We start from the raw sequence: 23,216 nt of genomic DNA on the forward strand, positions 1-23,216 counted from the left end.
GAGTCTCCACGTAACCTCCTAAGCTCCAGTGTGGTGAGATTCAACAGTTGTAACCGCCTATAATAAGGAACACTCTTTAAGGAACTAATCATCCTAGTAGCCCTCCTCTGGACCTTTTCAATTACTTCCTTAACTTTAGCAAAATATGGGTTCCAAGCTTGCACAGCATACTCCAGATGAGACCTAACCAATTGCTTATAAAGCCTATCTACTATGTCCTCTTTCAGAAAACTGAAGTTCCTGTTGATCATACCTAAAACCCTATTACCTCTTTTAGCAGCTTCAAGACAATGTTTAGAAGGTTGCAGAGATGATTCAATGTAGATACCTAGGTCTCTTTTAACAAAGACCTCCTGTAACTCCACACCATTAAGATTGTAGATATACTTTTGGTTACTACTACCTATGTGCATTACCTCGCATTTGTCAATATTAAAAGGCATTTGCCATCCCTGAGACCAGGAAAAAACCTTATCCAAATCCGTTTGAAACTTCTCAGAATCGCTTTTGGAAGAGACCTCAGAATACATGTTGGTGTCATCAGCAAACTTCTTAGCTGTGCAAAAAATATCTCCGTCAATGTCATTTATATAGGCAACAAACAACAAGGGACCCAAAACAGACCCTTGTGGAACCCTACTAGTAACATCCTGCCAAGAAGAAGCACAGCCTTTAATTACCACCCTCTGTTTCCTATTACCAAGCCAATTCTCGATCCAAGACAGTAAATTGCCATTGACACCTATACTCTTCAACCTAAGTAGAAGACGCTGGTGGGGCACTTTATCAAAGCCTTCTGGATGTCCAGGAACACAACATCTACAGACTTCTGCCTATTTACTGAGCTTGTTACATCTTCCATAACTCAAGGATATTAGTGAGACAAGACCTTTTTTTGACAAAAGTCGTGTTGAGACTCTCTGAACAAAGACTGACTGCTAAAGTGACAGACCATAGACTTTTTAACAGTAGACTTACAAACAACACTAGTGAGACTAACGGGCCTATAATTACAGGGCTTAGACTTATCACCCTACTTGAGGGCGCAAACATCTGTGATATCATAGTTGGGTTAAAAAAAATCAAGCTGTCCGCAATGGGTGTCCACAGTACATCAATTGACTGGTTCCAATCTTATCTTTCTGGTAGACGGCAAGTTGTTAGCATAAATAGAGTCGAATCTGATCCTCTGACCATCACTTGCGGGGTGCCTCAAGGCAGTATATTGGGCCCCATTTTATTTCTTTGCTATGTAAATGATATGCCAAACTCCATCAATATGCCGATGACAGTGCTTTAATTTACTCTGACAAAGATCCTAACAATATTAAAACAAAAATCTTTCATCTAACCTGGAGAGTGGCTATAAATGGCTCATTGAAAACAAATTGTCGTTACACATGGGAAGGCCGAGTTGATTTTGTTTGGGACGAAACGTAAACTTGGTCAGTATACTGACTTCTCAATTATTTGTGATGGTCAACTGATTAAGGCCAAACATTCTGTTGTTTACCTCGGTCTGGAATTAAACCAATACCTTGATGGCGAACAAATTGTTCTTGGCATTATTAGTAAAACAAATTCTCGACTCAAATTCCTCTACAGGCAAGCTAATTATTTTAATCAAAATGTGAAAAAGACCATTTGTACAGCCCTTGTTCTATACATGTATATATATATATATATATATATATATATATATATATATATATATATATATATATATATATATATATATATATATATTTAAATATGTTACTATATTTATTTATTTATTTTTATATGTATATATGTATGTATATGTATGTTTATAATATAATTAATTAAACATTTACTTTTGATTCTACATCTGCACGAGGTATATCAGTCTATCAGATGAAAGTTCACAGTTTCCTTCTCAGTTTATCATTGTTTTGATAGCAATGGACGAAATGTAACATCAATTAACTCACAATCGGCCTTTCAGCTAAGATGGTGTGTAACAAATGTGCCTTTTGTAAGATATTCTATATCATACAGTCTGATTTCGACCTACATAAGGTATTGATATGATGCCGACGTCTGCTTTCAGGGACAATGAGGGGAGACGGGGGAGGGGGGGGGGGCATGTTCCCCTACTGCTATAGGCAAGAACACCGTCATGATTAAATCACGAAAAAGTTATATTCCATGCATAAGCCCTTGCGGGTTTTTCCCACATTCGTGTTAGTTTCATCCGTTACAAAGAAATTGCTTGATTGCTTGATTAATTGATTATCAGGATCTTTCAAAATTAACTCATACCAATAACGTGAATCTGTATTATATTTGTCTTTTGGCAAAGATTTTCTTAGATCCTATCAAACCTGCAGTTAACAGTAAAATACAACATGGAATTTTTCCTAAACTGCTACAAATCTTTTATTTTCCGAATGAATATGAGTCACAGTTTGTAGAAGAAAAGATAAAACATAATGTGACCAGTTGCTTTTTCCTTGGCCATCTTTGTCTCTCACACAGTCGTGAAACTCACACAAACATTCTTTATATTCATGAAACCAATGTACCTTATAGGACGAAAGGTAAAACTAAATGTACAACAAGCAAGCAGTTGTTCTTCATTTTTGTTTATTTTATTTGCATATGCAGAAATTGTTCAGAGGAGAGGAAAGCAAATGAAGAAAGAACAAACGCTGTTTTTAGTAATGACGCAAGATTGTTATAAAGTTTTAACCCACAATCTGTAGAAAAGAACGCCATTTAAACAACACAGATTTAACAGATTCACAGGTTTAAGATTAAAGATTAAGAAGAACAAAAACAAGATACGTAGAGTTTCTTCAGGCTTAAGTACGTTAATCTAATACACCCGGCTATATAGCTGAAAATACGAAAACAGGTTGATAAGATATATGTGCTGCTGTAATGAAGGGGGTTTTCTAATAGGCCTTAGGAACCTTCTTTCCGCTCAACCTCGATCCCCTCTACCCTCTCCTCTCCCATCCCCTCCCCTCCAATAGTTACAAACAACAATTTATCTCTTTCTCCACCTCTCTCTAACACTGATAGACTTGTGGTACATCTCTCTTCCACAAGGGTCTCGTGCAGTCTCTCTCGCCCCATCTATCCTCACCTCATCCACCTCTCTTCGTGTTTCTTGGCTTTTATCCGCATCTTTCCACTTTTGTGCCTCTATATGTGTGTGTCCATCTCAACCTCTTCGCCTCTATGCGAATCTCTCCACCTATCCCCATCTCTCCACCTATCCCCATCTCTCCACTCTCTACCATTGGCCGCTTCGCTGCGTCTCAGTGTGCATATTTTTGCCTCTCTCTACCCCTCACCACACCTCAACTACCTCTCCCACACCTCTCCCCATCCCTTCCAAACTCTCTTCGCTTTCTCTGAGTGTAATGCAGTGCTAATATCTGTATCTCTAGGTTCAAATAACTTTTAAAACCTGCCTGCTTTTTGGTCTTTTAATGTTGCATTCTGGTATGCTTGGAGTTACGGGAAAGCTTCATTAAAAAAAGGGCAACTTTAAAAATATTCCCCTCACACGGAAAATGATACACAAAATACAATCAAGCTTAAAGAATATATACTTCTTCATTAACGGTCTTTTATGGCAAATTTGAAGATATTCCTGATTTACTTTAAGGAATAGCTACTCCGCATTCGTACCACTTGGGGGTAGTACCTTCCGGTCCAAGAAGACCCCATACCACCTCCGATGATACCCAACTGCATATCATCTCCCCAGCTGCTGCGATAGTAGCCTGTGTGTTAAATAACAGTTACACCTGTGTATATTACTATGTAAATACGTGTTATGAATATTCAATAATAAGAGTTCAACGATTTAACTGAACACCATAATGCGGTGCTGACAAAGGTGTCGACCATCTTAATGTTTGCCCACCATCTATACAACACCCCATCATTCATCATCCCTCGCCCCCCCCCCCCTCCCTACTCGATTTTACATGTTACAATCCATATGCAGCTTGTGCGTATTAATTCATTGCACCAGATAGATCACCTTCGGTAGAAGTATTTCGCCAGTTTTATCCCCACACTCTCACCCACCTTCCCCCAACCCGACCCACCCAATCCACACACTAAACAACGAAATACCACGCCAAAAGGAGCAGTCTTACCACACACACAAAACCCAAACACTATTCAATTGTCCAATTCGAGCCTTAATTGTCAATCTTGTAGTCACATGGAAGCTTTGTTACCACGTATAAGTCAAATAGCTTTGGACTTTAGCCTGCTTAAATTTTGGACATGAATGATAATTTTAATAATTGCGCCTGTAATAAAAGTTTGCGACAACAGCGCCCTCTACTAGTTACAAAGTCACGCCCTTTATGAAACGTAAATAGTGAATTCGCGCCTTGTCTACTTCTATGAATGGTGGTAGATAGAGCATGAGGAAGAATAAAAGGAATCACTTGTCGCAGATGGTGAATGCCAAAAGTTACTGTCTAAACTAAAATCTCCGTCTCTCGGTGCACCCACAAGTTCACAATAGTCTGCTCCATGGTCGTTTGTGTCGGCGATGTCACTGTAAATGAAGATAAATGAAAATATATGTCTCCACGAAACCATTGAAATATTCACCCCGTGCAAATTACAATTGTAGCCATCTCCAATTGTAACTTAAGTCTAGTCGACATACATACGATGCATAATAACTTTGCGTACGAATTTCAGTTGATAAAATACTTAATGCGAGTACAACGTATACGTATATATATAGTCGTTAGAAATACGTACTTGAAGTTTCTGATTAAGTTAACAAATCCGAAGGGCGTTAATTGGTTAAACCTGTAATTTCGTAATACGTATAGCCGTATCGTAACTGGTGAAATTTTTGTCAAGCAATCCGCACAGGAGGTTAAAGAACTCTACACTCGCATATTTATGCAAATGAGCTCCTTTCTTTGTTATTGAATAATCAATTGGGCAAAATGTGTTCACTCAGAGTGACTGTGCACAAACGATCAACGATGTTTCCACTAAAATCGAGGTTTTTATCCGAAGCTTTCGGCATAGCTAACAGTTTGCAGTATCACGTAAGTTTCTGTTCAAGCTATTTATCTGTCTGCGTTTACAATATTTGGTTTTATTACTTTCGTATACCCATGTAGGCGTGTGAATATTGTTTATCATCTACCTGCCATGTATTTCAATATATTTACGCTATTACAATTGATAATATTCACTGCAAAGACAACATGTGTTTAACGGGCCCGTATAGTGGCTTGTCAAATTATTGTTCGTGTTCACGCTCTATCTTTGGTCTTTTATTTTTCTTTTTGCTCAAAAATAAAACTTGATAGGTCTATCATTCTATGTTACTTTGCGTACAGATACGTCACAGTCTTGCCAGTGGATATACATATATTCCCATACGGTTTCCTATGCAGGGGAATATGCTATAGGTATAGCATTTCAAGCAGCAAACCTCAGTATGTCTATTATTAACACACTCCTCAGAGTGTATTTGCAATATTAAAATATTTAATCTTATTAATCCAAACGGTTATAGTAATGCGAGTTTAGAATCTAACAGCCGTTTCCACCAAACTTGACAGAAGGAAAATAACGGCACTTCGGCCTTGTTGAAACTGTGGAAATGTCTGAAAGAGACGTACAAGAGAAATCATATTAGAGTAAACGTTGAATTTTAGGAAGCCTTCACTGCCCGCATTTCTTAATCAATGCAGCCAAATGGGACGATACAGTATAGTATATAATAGTACCGTACAATATACTATAGTATAGTAAAGTACTGTACAGTACTGTACAGTACAGGACAGTACAGCACTGTACAGCACAGTACAGTACAGTACAGTACAGTGTAGTGTAGTGTAGTGTAGCGTAGCGTAGCGTAGCGTAAAGTAGTGTAGTATAGTATAGTATAGTGTAGTATAGTATAGTATAGTATAGTATAGTATAGTATAGTATAGTATAGTATAGTATAGTATAGTATAGTATAGTATAGTATAGTATAGTATAGTATAGTATAGTATAGTATAGTATAGTATAGTATAGTATAGTATAGTATAGTATAGTATAGTATAGTATAGTGTAGTGTAGTGTAGTATAGTGTAGTATAGTGTAGTATAGTGTAGTATAGTCTAGTATAGTATAGTATAGTGTAGTATAGTATAGTATAGTTTAGTATAGTATAGGACAGTACTACAGGACAGTACAGCGCAGCACAGGACAGGACAGTACAGTACAGTACAGTATAGTATAGTATAAAGAGAGAACAAATGTCTCAACTGGGTGATCAATGATGTATAAACAAAATTAGAGTGCGTGACTTTCAGTGGAAGTCTTAAAATCAAGATGGTGAAAGAATTCAAAATCTACTCACTGAAATGTACTTTCAAGGTCGTCTGACAGGAACAGCTTGTATCGTGTACTGCTACACAAGACGACGCCCACAAATTGACCAATCTTTCCATCAGCTAATGCTCGTTTGCGAACGTACTTTGATCCATGACAACTGTTCCAGTTATTATCTGCCCGGAAACTAAACTCTGTCCATGAGTTCTCATTGATATTGGAGGATGAACTCGATGAAGCAACGGAGCCACCAGCTGTAGTAAAAGGAAGAGAAAAAAAATTGTTCCCAAAATTTGATTTCCCAAAAATGCTTTTGAGACATGCACTCCCTGCGGCAATGACCCACGATGCCTACTATACCCATTTGTCTGTCTGTCTGTTGGTCTGCTGCTCTATCTGTCCATCAATCTCTACCAAGGGCGTAGGAACCAGGGGCTGGGGGCCCCAGCCCCCCCCCCCCCCCCGTGAAAAGTATGGAGGGGCGGAAGTATCATTCCGCCCCCCGCTTCGCAAATCAAAAAAACCCTTTTTCATTTCCAAATGAGAAAAAAATCTCATTTGGAGCACCAAATTGCATCTAAGGCGAGGTAAAAATGCAAAATTATTTACAAAATGGAGTGAGTGTTGAAGTGTGCTACATTGCACCAAATTCCATCTGAGGCCACCTGGAAATGCCAAAAATTTCCAAAAGACCCCTCCCCCAGGCCGACCATCAGTCTTCAGCCCCTCACTCAAAAGTACCTTCCTACGTCACTGATCTATACTTTATCTAGTTCACCATCCATTCGTTTGTACGTCGGCACGTGCATCTGTCCGTCTGTTAGCCTGCAGTCTTTTCGTCTGTCTGTCTACATATATCGTTAGCTTTGAAAATACAAGTTCTAGCATTTTAAATCGATATTGTGTTCGGTGTTCTGAATTTTAAGATCGAGAAAGATGAGCCGCCACTGCTGAACTAACGCCGGGTTAACGTTCTTGGAGTAGGGAGTTGTTATGGATCAACTCCCTTGTTAGAGTGCAGGTGGATGTAAGCTAGATAGAATTGATATGCATTTAGGTTTTAGCTGTGTCAATGTGTTTTACATTCAGCGGCAAATGCCCACACTACATTATAGGGAAAATGTGGGAGCAGGGTACAGGTCTCCGAATGTGTCCTTACTCTATGGATTACATATAGGACCAAGTGACGACAATTAGGTCTACCTTTTTTTATGAAATTTTTGTATTGGGATTTTTAACTTTGTTTGTGTTTCTCAAGAGGTATGGCATCAGAGAGCAACTAGATTTTTGTTATGGGGGGGGGTGGGGTGGGGAGGGGCTACAGGATATTAAGTGATAGTGTCTTCCTTGGTAGGGCCACTTTTGAAACAAAGGGTGCTATATTTGGAGCTTTGAAACAACATTTGAAAAAAATTTCTGCAATATTCTGTCCGTTGTTGGGGTTGGCGTGGGAAGGTGCTGATTGTTAACATAGGATCAAGTTTAAGTAGGATTTTATATATGTAAGGCCCATTCAACTCATTGCCTTTATTTCACTCATTAAAAAGTAATATTATCTTTCTGCGTTAAGTATTCGACTATGTGAATTAATATATTTATTTGTTTGTGATATTTGTTTCCTCTATTGGAAATTTTCGTTAAGCATTCTTTAAATTCCGTTTTGAGTACAAAGATATGGAGGAAATAGTGAAAAACAATCTAACCTGTTGTTCCTTCGACAATATCAAGACTTGTTATAGAATAATTCCCCCATTCATCGGCAATGCGAAAGTTGTCGTATGTCAAGTAGTATAACTGGCCTGCATAAATCTCCAACTCGATGCGCAGCTGGTACTTCTTTTGGTTTATCAAATGAGCCAACTTTTCATTACCAATCAGAAATTCACTGTCTAAGAAACCAATGCCATTTTTGTATTCGTCACAGGTTCGATTAAACCCAATGGATCCATCTACGCGTCGCTGTATGACCTGATAAATTTAAAACATAGCTACACAATTAACGGATGTCTCATTCTCATATGATCGCAACTTCAAAACCAACTTGTCAGCCTTTTTTTTATGAAATAAAGCACAATATAACGCATACACGAATGCGGTGTTATATCGAATATTTATACATAGGTAGCTCACTAGCCGAGGTATGCTATTTTTTTTTCCAATCGCAATGCACTTGATTGTAATTGATTTGATTTCATAAACAATTTACCTTGTTTCCGATACAAATCGGCTAAAACATTATTACATCGTACAAGATATATTATTCTATACACTGTAAAGCAAAATGGACTGTAAAGTCCAATGTGTCATACAAAGTGTGACTTTTAAAATAGTCTGTGATTGTACGTGTACACATCTTTAAATATATTATTTACTGTCCAGCCTCCAAATGTAGTATTGTGATCACAATATGCCTGAAATGGATCAGGATACTGGTCAGGTTTAATCAGGTATACACCGGATTTGGCGTTGGTAGAAGAACATTGATTGAGCATTTCATGACAATTCCTTGGATAATTCGGAGTTTGGAATAGGAAATACTGCAAGTCTAGTAACATAATGATTTAAAGAAAGGAGGTCAGAACAAACAACAAAACTGTAAATTATATATTTTAAAATAAAAATGCAAAGGAAAATATCAACTGAAAAATTTATATGATTATGATGCAATTGCTTTGTTTTCATTACACAGTACACATGACGCGGTAACTAGCATAAGATATGTGCACATTGTGTTAAACCTCATTGATGCTAATTGGAACAGGTATTGTGTTTGGAATAAAACAATTAACGCAAAAACCTACTTTGAATGGTGAATCAGTGGTAACATGGTTACAGAAACAAAGCATGATGAATAATATTTTTCTTAAATAAAATTGTATTGCTGGTCTTTATTTCAATTTGTCATTTTTACGTTATGCAATCTAACTTTCATCGATTTGAACAAGTCACGTTATTCTACGAGCCTACAAAATTCAATGGCTCAAGGGTGAATATTTTTCCTTTTTGTAGATTTTAGCCATTTTTCCCTGGTGACCTTTAATGAGCATTAGTGCAGTTATCTTCGCTTGTTTACATTTTCCTGTGAGTTCACTATATCCATCAGTTACTGTTAAGTACAGGTTTTATTGATTAACGTACAAAATCCTACAATAATGTTTCCCAAAAAGGAAGCCAGTAATGAATAATTCCACATGAGTCAATTTTATATCACAGAACCGTTTCATATTACTATAAATTACTCACAAGTATGAACAAATCTAACCTGAACTTTCTTTATTGCTTGAAGTAAAAGTGAACTAATGTAGCTAATGGCTTGTATTACGTTCAGTTTCATCATCGCTGAGTATCGACAATGCGCGCTAAAGCTACTGCAATACACATTACAAGGAAATGATTGAGAATTGTAAATCATCACATATCTTTACAACTTGATATAATAGAAAAGTACCACATGTGAAGTACATCTGGATAGTTCCGTTCTAAATAAAACTGATCTGAGCTATTATCTAGTTAACAGATTTCTGTGGAATGATTTATTTTACAGTCGTAAATGTCAATCCTTACGAGAGCATTAAGACTAACAAAACGACAACTTACTTGAATCGTTGACTCTTGTGCTTGACGATATCTGAGGTTAGAAAATAACATAAGCGAATGTAAAATGAATTGAAGTACATTCTTTAGACAAAGTGCCAAGTTAAGAACGTTGTTAAAGATCAACGCATATAGCCTACAATACAGGAAAGACGGAAATAATTTACGCCTTCACTTTTAAAAGATTCTATTATTCTATATATGTTTACATTTAACGAACATAATTGATATATTTTATAGCTCATTAAAACAATTTCGCTTTTGGTTCAAATAAATGAACTCTTTTCATTGTAAAAAAAAATGTCAATCATGGTAGAAAAAGTTGCTAGGAACGAAAAGTAAAGTTCACCTTTCCATATCTAAGCAGTAATAGAACTTCAAGTAATGTTAATATCTTGCCAAATTGATTTTACTGCTTATAAGTTTAGTTACGATAAAAAAGGAAACAGTTTAGTATTAGTTTTTATCTACTTCGCTTACCCGTCTACTTTTTATCTAAGCTTATACGAAATAAAATCAATTCAGAAGATATTAAAGTTTTCGAAACAACGGTTAATGAATAACGTTTATCGATTAAAAAATTGACTTTGTGTCTGTTTTTAGGTCTTCTCATGCTTCTTATTCTCATTTCCGTCCATAAAACAACAATAGGTTCCCATACCCATAAGTATATATATTTGACTATACATATTCATGTATGATATCTTTGGCAGTAAATGACACGCTTACTAGTTGCGTATTATTGACTATAATCGGTAATTTTAAGATTTGTTGATATTTGGTGAAGACGGGTGCAATTTTACAAAAGGATATTTTCAGAATTTTTACCTTTTGCATTCTAAGAACACCTCCCCTTACAAACGGTATTTTTTTTTTTTAGTTTTTGCGATGAGTATATGTTTCCTAATACGCTTTCATGACATATTACCAACACGTAAAGGTCGACATTTGGCAGAAACGATGAAATTCATGAATTTACTGGACATGCGTATTGACAGTCTAGAAGAAAACAACATTTATTGCTATGTACATATTTAGTTCTTCTTAAGTTATCAATAAGCATTTTTTGTTTGGGAGCTTAAAGAAAAAATGCACGAGGTAATTGAAGTAGTCTTGAACTATAAGTAAACGTATTATAGTTAGTTTATTTTGATTAAATTATAACAACGACACACTTTTTGTAAATAAGGCGCTAATTGTCAGCATACGTTTGCCTGAAAGCTGTATCCATATTATATTTGCTTATGACTTTGTTTGTTAATTCAAACGACTAATGTTCTACAAAAACATATTGCTTTATCAAAGAAAATCTGTCGAATTGGTTAGATATCACACTCAGAATGTTTGTACTAATCAAGACGACTTTTTTAATACCCTTTGTACACATCAGCAAAAACGGAAACACTTTCGGCAACCCTATGTTCCATGCATTTTACGTACAAAAACATTCTTTAACGCCCCGAATAGACTTGTGAACACTAAAATAGTCCCAATGAATACACATATTTGTTCATAAAAAACCGTGTATGGGTTATTATAGCGTCCATCAGTGGCATAATTCTCTTAAATCATCGTAAATCAAGGATCAGGCATAATACCATAAAGTTTCATACACTTTTGTTTCTCTTGATATAACAAGAAGTCAAGTTTTGTCAACTTGTTGATTTAAAGCAAAATATAGGTATCTGATAAACATCAAACATCATCTAGAGTTATACCCAAAACAACACGATTTTGAATACTAGCCATTCTTGCAGCCATGATCTCATGTTGTATTGTAACAGTTTAAGCATTTTTATGTTAGAGACTTTGCAAGGAAGAAGCAAGGCAATGCTGTCTTCCCCGCCTGTCTTGTCGACAACGTGGCAAGAAAGCTCAAAACTATAAATTATAACAATTTAACAGTTTACTATCAGGATCTTATAACGGAAACGCACTACGAGAGGATAGCTGGATTTGTGTATTGTCTTGTCTGGGATAATTGAGAGATGTTAATCAACAAGTCTGTTTTACTATTCTCATTTTGTCTGGAACTTGGTTTGGAACAACTTTAAACATAATGTTTTTTTTTTTTTTCTGAGAATGAATATTTTTTATTTTTTTTATTTTCGTGATTTCGTAGACGATTGTTCTAATGCTACCGGTACATTTTCATAAACTAACAACGTTTTACATTGATTTTTTAATTATACTTTGTTTTTTATTTCCTGATATTTTACATAACATTAAGATGGTCATTGTCGTAGTTTATTTTTCAATCAACGTTTCGAAGCAAACTTTTAACAACGATATTGACAATTTGAATATGCTACATATATGTAAATTTCGTTGATGATTATTAAATTGACATGACGCGTTAAAATTGATAAGAAACGCAAATGTCCAAATCAAATACATACTTAATGTCACAATTGTGTTACGATAATTTGACCGCCATAGGGAAACAATACATTGGCGAATATATAGTATATCATTAACCCGAAAAGTCGTAAGGGGAACTACTAACATTGAAGTTTGAAATATTTAAATGAAATATTATTTAGACTGACATTACTTGATCATAAATTATAAAGTTTCACGCCAAATCTACATTTATTAGTTACATTAATGAACATAAATTAGTAAAGACAATTTTAAGTATTGAGCTTTTATCAAAAGATGTTACTTTACTAAAGATACTTGTAGTCATATTATCTGCATCAACTGTAAGATGATTTAATGATGTTTCACAAATAATTGTTGATCATTTAAAGTACATTGTGCTCTCTCTTGTTAATGTATGGGAAACAGATAAATAGTTATTCGTATGTATAAACATACATTGAAGAGCATATTAAAATAATACGTTAATTGTGTTTTTTCGTTTGATTTTACAGTTACCTTCCCAGCTGACACATTTGCAAGTTGTTATTAGGTTTATATTGCAATAGGTAAGATACTGACACTTTGCGGAAGCAGATTTGAAACTACATGCTGTATGGTTAAATTAAGTTTTTTTTTCTTATAGTTTGAATTTGTTTTGTTAAATATTTTACGTTTAATCTGTTACAATGATGAAGAATTATTAGCTGGTCTTGTAAATAACTTTGAGTAATACTGCGTAACGCTACCGCTGTATGTATTCACAAAACTGATCAAAAATTTACGTTGAGAAAATTAAATGTCTGTGTATTAGGCCCAATGCTTCTTTCGAAAATCATTCCAACAGATTGATCATATCAGTATAATGGAAGAAATATCGTAATTTGGACAATAAATTATTCACTAGGAACGTTTATTAAACATGTCCGAATATTTATTTGTTCTTTTTAAATAAGCTTAACTTAATTTGCCTTATTATACTGGTTGGGCAGTTATTTTGACGGAGAGATAAATGTTGTATTCGGAAAATATGAGTAGTTTAATGAACTAATAGAACAAAATTTCATCAGAAAAAAATAACATCACAAAAGGTTTGATGTTAGTTTCACTCGCATATTAAATATGGTTATCTAAGCATATAAAGGGTTTCGAAACGCTTTCGCTTCCGTTACAACTGTTAGTCTTTGCGTTGAAGATAGACGCGCAACTTGAAATATTTTATACAGAATTTTGTGAATTCCAGAAGTTTGGATATATATATATATATATATATATATATGTGTGTGTGTGTTTAAATATTAATACATATATACATTTGCTATGCATATGTATTTTGCATTCTGCCAGTTGTTTCAAAGCTCGACTTAAAACTGCTTCTTGTGTGATAATAAATAGACCTCTGTAACGGACTTAACAAGTTGATGTGCTGTTCACTAAAAAATTCATTGTTTTATTCTCTTAAATTTAAAGATGCAGTACAAAATTGGATACCAAACAAATGAACCATAATGGACTAATAAACGGGGAGGGAATTTGCAAAAGAAAGTGTAATGGTGAATAAATACATGTAATCAAAGGAATTATCTGTGCACAAAATATTGACCAATAATGCAAAAAATATGTTTCAAAATGTTACTGTTGAACGAGCCGATAGCTGACTATAATCATAAGCATAATCCTAATATTTTCTAAGAACACACGTGGTAAAAAGTCAGCTCAGATGAACAGTTGGGTTACTTTAATATGTAGAAAACACGAACAAGTGTTTTTTTTTTTTTAAATCGAAGTGAAAGAAATGCTAACTTCAAAATTTTTAACCAATGCAAAATTATACAAGTTAATAATAATTGATTGAATTTTAAGTTGAATAAATGAATTTGTTTTAATTAATGTTTCAGAGACTTACCCGAAATCCATTTGAGTTCAAAAGCAGCAATACAGCTAAGACGAAAAAATTGTTTTCTTCGGAGTTCTGCCATCGTTACCAAATTAAAAGGAGAAATTCACACAAACTAAATGATAGACTTGTTGACCTTCTGTGACAGTCAAAGAACTAAGGAAGGAGAAATCGTTACTCAAGGAAGGACCTTCATACGTACGGATGTCCATTAAATACATGTACATTAATGGCTAGTCACATTCAAAATACACAAGATATGTTGTATGCAGTATAGTATGTCTCATATGAGCATCTGTTCATATAAGTGCCATTACTATAAATGGACAATTTTGGGCTAAATTTTACTTAAAAAGTCTATTATTTCGAAATGGTAGTTAGATTTTTAGAACTCGAAAATCAAGTAAGGGAATACGACAAGAATGGTTATTTACATCGGAAATATCAACGTATCTGTTCTTTGAACCATTATTGAATTAAATCAGTATATAGCATAGCATTGTATTTAGTGTTCCATATGTTTTAAAAATCAGTAAGTCGACTATGGAAGGTCGCTCGGATTCGAGCAATAGTTATATCAACCAGTAGCATCTCTCGAGTATCAAACGAATCGCAGAAACAGTATAATGCTGTACGCCTTTCAAAAGGGAGATTAATTATTCTTCGCGATGTGATCACAGTTTGCATGTGAATGGTTTTGACCCTTGTTTGATTGAAATTTAGGACAATTAACATTAAGTTTGTTACAATAATAATTGTGTTTGTTTTCGCATTGTTTGTTACAATATCACACATGCAGTGAACCGTAGAAGCGTTACAATGGCCCTTTTATGATCTGAAACGTGATCTATCCATTCCTTGTAAACTTGATGAAGACCTTGGTTTTATTTGATTTTATTGAACTATGTTAACTGCTTAAAAACACTACAGATGTAATGAAAAAGGTCATATCTACAATTATCCGTAATTGCATGTATAGGTTACAATATGCTACACAACGCGGCACGCAACTGATACACAGAACGGTATCACAAACAGTATGATTTCACATGATCTACAATCCTCGACAAAAATGATGGGACAGTATGAGCAGCAACGAGCGATATTGGTTTAAGCGCACCCCTTCCCCCCGTTCAATGTTGTAGCCAAAAGCGCTCAGAAACTGCAACATTGATACGGGGAGTGGGGTGTCCCATCTATTTTTGTCGACGATTGTAGCCACGTAGCACTGTTTAATCTGATGACATCAACAGGAAATAAATAATGAAATATCGGTAAATTATGCTATCTGATGCTTACTACACTAAAACTAAAGCGTATTATGATAGACCTTAACGATTATCTGTGCAGTAAAATCAGAGTTTATACTTATTTAAATAATTTAATTACGTCCATACACCTTCCTCACATAAAGTATTTGCGGTATATGACCAAACTGCATTCAATCAGTGGCGACAGAGGATCATAGCTAAGTATTTGTACGACGAGTTTACTTCAAACGTTCCAATCGGTTTTTTCCTGGAATTTAGTAGATTTCTATTCTCATTTTTTTCTGAGAATAAAGCTTGTTTCGGGGTTAATGCCTTTTCAAAAAACAAATATGTTGCTTTTCAAGATAGAAAGAAGTTTATATATGTTTATAGCTATATGTGTTTTTTTTTTTTAGTAAGAACCGTTTTGAAAAGTGTGTATCGTAATTTTGATATCCTATTTTTTCTGTCTTTTCTATTTTTCTTTACTTTTAACCTAACAATATATCTATCGTTCAATCATGCGGTTGATAATTTCTTGGCTTAAAATGATATAACCGATTATTGATTATAGCTCAAGACAGATCCACATAGGAGCAAAAGTTTAAAGAGTAACTTAAGGCAGAATTTTATTATCGATGTAAAACAAATTGCAATTGCTTTTTGTGATTTTAAGATACTCTTTTAAATATTCTAAATCTCTCCAAGATAGTGGGATGGTTCTAACTGTTCAAAAATAAATATTTATTATTAATCCATTGTTTCATCAATAGTAACAGCTCATTCCGTTTTAACATCATATCATCAACAGAACATCTTTGGATGACATTCTATATAACTCGTCATGGTTATTGTGGCAATCAAATTCGTATGTTTTTTAATTAAGTTTTCTTGTAATTGACAAACTGTTTGATGGAATAATATGTCCAGCCATTTTAATTGATGGGCCGCGAAGAATTTAAAGGGTCAGTACTCATCAAAAGTGACACATAAATACAACCTGGATATAGATAAGAGTGATTCGCAACAAATTAAAACGTATCAACATCATGTGTGTGCCTAAAGTTATCTTAACACTGTCAATCAAATAAACTCTAAATATGATCATTGCTTTTTTACACAATGATAAAATACATTTCCGCCATTTATGTCTGTTGTACATCAGCTTTGTGTGCTTTGTGGAAGATAGACAGTATCAGAAATATGCTAGATCAGAGCGCAACTGAAAAACTTATTTATGCTTTAATTACTTTAATTCAAAATTATGCTGCCCGCCTCGTTACAAGAACAAATAAATTTGAGCATATACCACCCGTTTTCAAAGATCTTCATTGGCTTTATGTCCAGCAGTGCGTTACTTTTAAGATTTTATGTAATACACATAAAATTCTTCATAGTGTAGCACCGGTCTACCTGGAGGAGCTTGTGACGTAATAGTTTCTATGGTGAGCGTGCTATTTCGACCTGTGCACCACGCCTATGGAATAAGCTTCCACATTAACTTACCTTTGTGGACGATTTTTATCTTTTTAAATCTAAATTGAAGACTCATCTCTTTGAAGCGTATTTTAATCAGAATTGTTTATGTGTTGATTTTGTACACAGTATTCTTATTCTTGTATCAGAAAGTTTAACTTTTCTAATGTTTACTGAATTTGATAATTTTATTTCATTGCTTGCAATTTATATGCTGTGCGACCCGTTGAGATGTTAATACATGTAACGCGCCTTTTAAGAATATATTTACATTACACAACATAAAATTCACGCATAAGCTTTTGCAAACCTCTGAATTATCGTTAATTTGGATCACTTTAAACCAATTTGCCACAAACTTTACTTGGAATAATTACCGTATCTTATTTCCATGTCAATAAGTTGCCGACTGAACCTAAAGGTCTGTATTGTCCCTCACTGTAACGCTGGTAAGCGGTGGCACATACACTGATGCCACTGTTGTATCAATGGACTTATTCAGTTTTCCCGTTTTAAGGCTTATCTCGTACTATTCATTATTCCTACCTTTATATAAATTAAAACTACTTTCATAAGTTCACCGCATTTACTAATGTTAGCTCCGCCAATAGAACACACATACTACTTGTTATTTAGGCGTAACTTATTAAAAAAAGAACCGGCGATAAAGATTGTGGTAATTTGGTACAGGCTGAGCTATATCAAATTTAATGCTTCACCTAATAATCAGTAAATATGAATACTTAGTAAAGCAATATATTACTTTGTCCAGATACATTTCGTGTTAGTATTAAAGTGAGTTGTCATAAGACCCTTGTGATGTTTATATAAAATTAACTAAAATAATGTTTGTGTTATTGGATTTCTTTTTCAACAATGAATTAACATTAATGTTTAGGCCTGCTCAAAAGAGTCAATGTCATCATTGATGTAGCCTTAAAATTACTTTCAACAATTTAGCAAAGTTTGAAGGTGAATATCCTGATAACACAAACGGTTACGAACATATTAAGCATTCATGTTTTTTTCTTGAACGCGAGTGATCAGGTCAAAAGAACTGCCTAACGTAATCCTTTAGGACACATCCTGTATATTTTATGGGACTTACAATATTTCATATTTTCTGTGGTACTGTTGTAAAATTACACTACAATGTACGTGCATGTGTTTCTAAATGAAATGACTGTTATTGCATGCTGAAGAAGCTATATGACACTACGCTGTTATATTAAAATCCCATTTAATCCAATCCTACCCTAATGAAATAACGTTATGTTCTCCCTACCATGAAACTTAAGTATGGAAGAAATTAACACCCTTTATAGATCATAATAATGACTAAAATTTCTATTCAACAATTATACTTAATAGAGAAAAGAAAAACATGCGAAGACATTGAAAACAATTATGTCTACACATTCAATGTAACAGTTTGGATACACGAGTACGTTTCGTGTTTAAATTAAAGAGCCCCCTCTATTTACTTCTGGAGGGTTTACATGTCAGAGCCATCATCCCGTGCTTTTAATTGATAATAGTTTAATCAACGCATTCCTATAAATACTTAAACAACATTCAACACATTATTAACGAAATCACTTCTTTCATATTTTAATTTGTCGGAATCTTATAAACGTTCCAGCGGTCTTCCAAAAATTCCCCCTTTCGGCTATGTTATTTTTATTTTTAATGAAATTTGTAGTTTCCCAGGCTATTCAATTTGCCTTTCTTTTCTAAGATTGACAAAGTCTGAATGAAAGTGCAAGGTTGATATGATATATCAACAAAAGGTACGTGACTGTAGGCACGTGGTCTAGTACATACATTAGTAACTGCACTATATTTGTAACATGACCTGTGTATGTGTACGAGTAAAAATCCTATATTGTGATTACGACTACAGGTAGTTATGCTAGAATGATATTACGTAATAACTACAAGTCTGCGTATGATTGACATTTAGCACAATACATACCAGCATTTCCACTGTAGCCACCCAATGCCAGTCGGTATTTGTCTCTCTCGTTACTGATACTGAAATATGAATAACTGCTGTGGTATGTCGATCCTTCCGTGTTTGTCTTTTCTATTAGGAGTTGGTAGGATTTTTGGTTTCTCAATTTGTATATTTTATCGTTGCCAATCCAGTGATCTCCTGTTGGAATTCCAAACCCATTGTTGTACTCATTCCAGTTTCGATAAAAGCTGACGGAACTACTTGTACGTCGTTGCAAAATCTACAAAGGGAATCAAACAGTTTATATATTGCAAGTGAGTAATATATGAAATGTCTCATTGTACTACAATAAGTAAGATAAATTAATTGGTGAAGGTCAATAATCAGATTTGTTTTAAACTGATAGAAAGATGGATCAATTTAATTAGATAATGCTATGATTCACTTCTAATGTTAGTTAACGAAGTCCTTTCATATAAGAAAGTAAATGTTAAAGCATTTGCTTGTCAATGGCTAAACTCACTGTCCATCCCCCACTAGACAATTCACAAAAAACTTCAAACCCGGAGCTTCTAGGGGGATAAATGGTATATTTCTCGTTATTTCTTCTACCCGCTGTGTAAAGATCAGAACAATCTCTTGGTCCACTGCGGGTACATGTAACACCATCACCTTCAAACCATTCGTTACAGTAACATCTACGGACATCATTCCGCTCCTCGCAGGAGCGTCTGCACTACAACTGTACCTCTCACTTGTTGATAAGCTACTGTTGCAGGTTATTCGTAAGGAACAGTCAGAATTAATGTATGATTCACCTTCCTGGAAAGATAAATGTTAGACGATATATTCCAAAGGTAGTAAAATATATGTTAATTTGTTACAGTTTTAACGACTTTTGATGTAACACTGGATTAAAACTAAGATACGGTCATGAGCGTTTTAAATATATTAGGTAACATTCATCGTTCTGGGTGTATCATAATTGCGTTGCCATATCTATGTATTTTCGAATAGTCTAAATGAATTACAGGCAAAGAGTTTAAGATACCCTTAAAGAATCGTACTGACCCTCACTACCATTCTTTTGGCAGCAACGAAGCAGTTGTGGGTGCACGTTATTCCGTCTCCTTGGTAGTTTTGATTGCAGTAACATTTACGTACACCGTTCCTTTCATCACAGGTTGCGTGATCACTACACTGGAATCTCGCGTCTATAATATGGGTGTTACTACAAGTTGATCTTAGTGCACATCTTGAATTGATGTAAAACTCGCCTTCCTAATTTCAGATATTCAGCAGAAAATAAAATCTAATAAATTAATAATGGCCAATGCAACATTTGCCCGACTGTTTTATGAGGTATTTGGATCGGACTCCAACGTCCTCGATTGAGTGATTTGCTAAACGAAAATAATAACTGAAACATGTTGCATTCACAGGTTTATTGCAACTGAACACTAAAGTTACAATTATTTCTAATCGAAAGACTTTGGTAAAAAGTAATCATGACTTTTTATTTAATATTTAAAAGAGAATGCACACCAGTATGAGTAGTATTATGATTACCTTCTAAATGTAATACATCCCTTCACTAACAGGTTGCCTGCAACGGCGACAGAAGCGGGGTCCATGGCCTCTGCCTAACCGCAATGCACACGCCACACGGTTATTATCTGTAAATGTATTGCGATAATCGACAAGTTTAACAGTCATAATTAATGTAAGTTTCACTCGCCAGGGAATGATAAATGTTAAACGACATATTCCAGTGAAAGGAAAATCAAAGTTTATTTGGTGCAACGCTTGATAACGCTGTTTGGGTAAAACTACTATTACTACTACTATTAAATGATCGTGACTGTTTTAATTATGTTAGGTAAAGTTCATTATTCAGGGTGTAGTTGCTTTGGATGCCTCATTTTGCTAGGTATCAATAAGAAGACGTTTGCAAGAACATGTAAAACGGAAAAAGAAGTGAAAATCAATATCAACAATAATCATGATCATTAATAACAGATGTAATAAAAAGAAAGGTCAACCAATTGAAATCCAAGAGTTTAAGTTATAGTGTACTTTTTAGATTATATAGAGTAAGACTTGTGAACGGCATCGAATAAACTTACTGCTAATACGACGCCTTCCCCTTGAACGTAACAGCCACATTGCTCTTGAGGTATGCAGCTGTCTCCAATAACCATGTGGTTTTCTGGACAAAGACATCTCTCTGGTTCCGCTGGATCCGGTATGACACAATCATTTGGATTCTCACAAGTTCTTTCACATGTATTGTCATAATTATCCTTGTTGGATGAGCACCAGGTGAAGTTTAAATCTGGGAAATTGAAACCACAACAAGTTAATACTAGCTTGAAGTGTTAGCCCACTGTCACAACATTACGTTATTAGCGATCGTGTTACCATCGTATTGCTCTGGCCGCTCGGAACCTTTGCTGATTGTTAACATAAGATTAAATGTAAGCCGGATTTTTAATTCTTAAGGCTCATTCAGCTTATACTCATTTATGTCACATACACAAATAATATGACATTTTCAAGTATTCGACTATCGGAATCAATCAATATAGTTGTGTATGAAAATCATTTCCTCTATTGAAACTTTTCTTTAAGCATTCTTCAGTTTCCGTTTTGAGAACACAGATTTAGAGAAAATATTTGTATAAAAAGTCTAACCTGTTATTCCATCGACAACACCAAGACTTGTTATATAATAATTCCCCTATTCATCGGCTATGCGAAAGTTGTCGTATGTCAAGGAATATGACTGGCCTGTATAATTCTCTAGCTCGATGCGCAGCTCGTAATTCTTGTGGTTTATCAAGTGAGCTAACTTTTCATTACCTATCAGAAATTCACTGCCTAAGAAACCAATTCCGTTTATGTATTCGTCCCAGGTTCGATTAAAACCGATGGATCCATCAAAACGTCGTTGTATGACCTGAAGAATTAAAAATAAAGGTAGAGAACTATCGGATAATTTTCATTATAGTATGATCTTAACCGTATCGCCAACATTTGTGGCTCACCTCAATAAATACGAATAGCTTAGAAAATATTTGAAATGTTGCGTTTTATCTTATCGTAACACATATCTAGATTACTAGCCTAGTTGTACAGAGAAAAAATAAGTTTTATAATCGTATTCAAATTCAATGTAATTACTCTGGGTAGTTTTGTTTCAGATATTAGGCTTCAAATATTCGTACATCGTACAAGGGTATATCATCCGACACTGTTAAACTAATATTGACTGAAAATTCTAATGTGTGCTACGAAGTGTGTCTAGTACTAGGCTAGTTGTACTCGTAAGTAATATATTACAGTAAGAGTAATGCGAAGTTAGGAACAATGCATAGTCTGAACACCTTCATTTACGTAATATTTCAGCATGAGAAAAATAAATACCTACCAGTTCAAATATATGTAATAAAGGCTCCAGCCAGGCCTAGTTACATTAATACCCCGCCACAATTTACCTGCACCCTGTAGGCCTAGGTGGCTGCTAGGTGGCTACGTTCTTAAATGGCTACGTTCTTGATAACAATGAAGTCGTAGCCACTACCCCTACTTCCCTCTGACTCGGAATTATTTTCTACTGTTCCCTGTAAAAAATGGTACACACAAATGAGAAAGATGCAACTGGACCCACCCTAGCCACTCTTCCTATACATTCATATTTAAACAATTTTTAAACATTTCTCTGTATCAAAAGATAGGCAGAAATGAGAATGCTGCAATTGGAGCCATCTAGCCACTTTTTCTACTCCTCTCACATTTTTCTTTATTAAAAGATAGGCAGAAATGAGACCGATGCAATCAGAGCCATGGTAGCCACACTTTCTACTTCCCTCGGTCTTTAATAGAATGTAAAAAGGTAGGCAGAAATAAAACCAAGCCATTGAAGCCACTATCCTTACTCCCCTCCGACTTAAATTTTTCTTTAACATTTGTTTGTATAAAAAATAGGCCGCAATCAATAGGATGGAATTAAAGCCATCTTAGGCACTCTGCCTGCGACCCTCAGACTTAAAATATTTGTCATTATTTTCTGTATAAAAGGATAGGCAGAATTAATTACGTGTAACTGGGGCCATCATAGCTACTCTGTCTGCTCCCCTCAGACTTAGAATAATTTTCAACATATCTATGAAAAAGTTTCTGGGATAGAAGAAAAAATGCCAATATTTGAAAGATGGTTATTTCAGTTTGTATTATCTCTGTTTAGACCAAGTGAGAACAAAAATTAGGAGGCCCTACTTTAATTTTTAAATGGCCGCCCGACACATTTTTCGAGTCTACCACCTGCCAGGTTAAT

The 23,216-nt window shown here is 34.9% G+C and overlaps 1 long non-coding RNA gene across 1 annotated transcript in view; it reads left to right on the plus strand.

Annotated features, from left to right (window-relative positions):
* The window catches only part of LOC139973428 (uncharacterized), a 34,020-nt gene that overhangs the window by 4,930 nt on the left and 5,874 nt on the right, over window positions 1-23,216 (plus strand). The window lies entirely within an intron of this gene.

This window comes from Apostichopus japonicus, chromosome 9, assembly GCF_037975245.1.
Source record: "Apostichopus japonicus isolate 1M-3 chromosome 9, ASM3797524v1, whole genome shotgun sequence".
Classification (NCBI taxonomy): domain Eukaryota; kingdom Metazoa; phylum Echinodermata; class Holothuroidea; order Aspidochirotida; family Stichopodidae; genus Apostichopus; species Apostichopus japonicus.